The sequence below is a fragment of the Nanorana parkeri genome, unplaced genomic scaffold (assembly GCF_000935625.1).
Source record: "Nanorana parkeri isolate BGI_ZX_2015 unplaced genomic scaffold, ASM93562v1 scaffold1664, whole genome shotgun sequence".
Taxonomy (NCBI): domain Eukaryota; kingdom Metazoa; phylum Chordata; class Amphibia; order Anura; family Dicroglossidae; genus Nanorana; species Nanorana parkeri.
The window spans coordinates 99,449-102,565 of NW_017307932.1; positions in this window are offsets into that span (position 1 = coordinate 99,449).

A 3,117-nucleotide genomic window follows, 5' to 3' on the forward strand; every position below is an offset into this window, starting at 1 on the left:
TGTTTCTTTGGCAGTATGATTACACATCAAGAAAATGTGAAATGCAGAAAAGTATGCGTCCTAAAAAAAAAATCAACCGCTGTACTCCGCCAATCGGCTGCGCGGCCGCTCCTCGCGCGTTTTCTCCGTCCGACTGTTTTTACCCCCCGAAACGGAAACCGCGGTCACAGTTAATCGAGTTCAGAACATTGGCAGCTACACACAAAGTACAGAAAAAAAATATATATATATATTGCATTATTTTCTCTGCTGCACTTTTATTTCCTTTTCTTGGCCCGTCCGCGTGCGACCACCTGACCACTTTTATTATTATTAACCCTTTCACTGCCCGGGGCCTTCCACCGGGGGAGAGGACGCCGGCCAATCTGCAGAGACGGCAGAGCTTACCGTGGCAGTGAAGAGGTTAACCAAAAATCTTTTTTTTTTTTTTCTTTTTCATGATTCATCACTTAACAAAATAAAATATATTTTCTTAGAAATGTTACAGAATCCATTAAAAAAACCCCAAAAAGAAACAAAAACAATTCTACAAGTTTTAAAATGCTTTTCATAATAAAGACACACGTTATTTATTTATTTTTTCACAAACAGTTTGTTTATATCAGAACATGGCGGCGTAGTGAGCGCGGTCGGGGGAGGGGCTGTTGTGACTCATCCATTGAAGAACACAACTTTACTGTCAGAGAGGTCTGCGCAGCGGCAGTGGTAAGGGTCAATCCTGTCTACAGGCATCGCTCTGCACCGGCTTCCTGATGGCGACAACGGCGGAGCATGTCAGGGCGATGTTTGTCGGCTCACAGCCACTTGCAGTCTCCGTAGGAAGCCCGTGTGATGGGGTGACAACACAGGAGGATAATTGGGAGACAGGGACAGAGCGTTGTCGCCCTATACAGGAAATGTCTGAACAAGGACCCCCCCATGGCGGGATCACCGGAGATTATTTGAATGAAAGCTGCAGATTTATAAATATTGAAAATGACGTGTTAACGATTATATGAGGTTTTAGTATTTCGGTTTACGGGGGTCACGCGTGTCCGTACTGCCGGGGGTTAAAGTCGCTTCTACAAACCCAGCAAAATTGAGGTCACTCGATCTTCAGTGTATGATGGTGAGGAAGAGACAACGATGCTTAGAAAGCTGAACTCCAGGCGTACGGCTACATACACTGCCGGAATAAATCATGGAAACATCAGCTGTGCAACCTGGGGGAAGATGTTCGGCAAGCCTTGTGATCCAGGCATGCCAGACTGCGCTGCGCGGCCGGTGACCTCACTTTTCTCTATTGTAAATAAGTCATACAAGCTCGGTCACCTACCTGCCCCCAGCCCACTGAGAGGACAGCCCTGTGCAGTGCAATAAAGCCTGTGACGGTCATTCAGCGGACGCCCAGTATACAGACACAGGGACTTATATTGGCTGTCATTGTGTTCGGGAAGGGAAACCGATTTATTTGTGTCCGGGGTTCAGCTTTAATAAACAGGAAATAAAGACTTGTGATTGGACATCGGGGAGAAGGATGACAAACATGGAGCCCCTCCGGCGGGAAGAGACCCCAGCGGTACACTCAGACCCAACCGCTGCTATACAGCACCCCCCCCCCCCACCCAAGAATGCTCCTTACATTGGGGGTCAGTGGGAAGAATGCCCCTTACATTGGGGGTCAGTGGGAAGAATGCTCCTTACATTGATGGTCAGAGGGAAGAATGCTCCTTACATTGGGGGTCAGTGGGAAGAATGCTCCTTACATTGGGGGTCAGTGGGAAGAATGCTCCTTACATTGGGGGTCAGTGGGAAGAATGCTCCTTACATTGGGGGTCAGTGGGAAGAATGCTCCTTACATTGGGGGTCAGTGGGAAGAATGCTCCTTACATTGGGGGTCAGTGGGAAGAATGCTCCTTACATTGGGGGTCAGTGGGAAGAATGCTCCTTACATTGGGGGTCAGTGGGAAGAATGCCCCTTACATTGGGGGTCAGAGGGAAGAATGTCCCTTACATTGGGGGTCAGTGGGAAGAATGCTCCTTACATTGGGGGTCAGAGGGAAGAATGCCCCTTACATTGGGGGTCAGTGGGAAGAATGCTCCTTACATTGGGGGTCAGTGGGAAGAATGCTCCTTACATTGGGGGTCAGTGGGAAGAATGCTCCTTACATTGGGGGTCAGTGGGAAGAATGCTCCTTACATTGGGGGTCAGTGGGAAGAATGCTCCTTACATTGGGGGTCAGTGGGAAGAATGCTCCTTACATTGGGGGTCAGTGGGAAGAATGCTCCTTACATTGGGGGTCAGTGGGAAGAATGCTCCTTACATTGGGGGTCAGTGGGAAGAATGCTCCTTACATTGGGGGTCAGTGGGAAGAATGCTCCTTACATTGGGGGTCAGTGGGAAGAATGCTCCTTACATTGGGGGTCAGTGGGAAGAATGCTCCTTACATTGGGGGTCAGTGGGAAGAATGCTCCTTACATTGGGGGTCAGTGGGAAGAATGCTCCTTACATTGGGGGTCAGTGGGAAGAATGCTCCTTACATTGGGGGTCAGTGGGAAGAATGCTCCTTACATTGGGGGTCAGTGGGAAGAATGCTCCTTACATTGGGGGTCAGTGGGAAGAATGACCCTTACATTGGGGGTCAGTGGGAAGAATGCTCCTTACATTGGGGGTCAGTGGGAAGAATGACCCTTACATTGGGGGTCAGTGGGAAGAATGCTCCTTACATTGGGGGTCAGTGGGAAGTCCGCCCCTCTTACAGGTAAGAAGATAATTGTTGGCCCCAGAACTATGCCGGCAGATGGGAGGTCGATCAGCCGCAGCTCCAGGAAGCCCCACCCACCTCTGGAGGAACCCGGGGGAAGACCAGCGACTCTCCAGCCATCGTAGGAGATAAACAATTGCGTGTCTTGGCCTCGTCTAGCGATGGAGCTGAAGCCGCTGTTTCGGAGGACGCGGCGCTGGCACGGGACCCGTCGCATTGGGATGTTGGCAGTGATTAAAATTCTGTTTTCAGAAACATAAAATGTAAACAAAAACATTCATCGCATCCAAGCAAAAGCCGCGGCCAGGAAGCAGCGAAGAGGATTCCGCTTCGGGTTTTACAGGTTAATGAGCAGCGGCAGTATTGGGGGGGG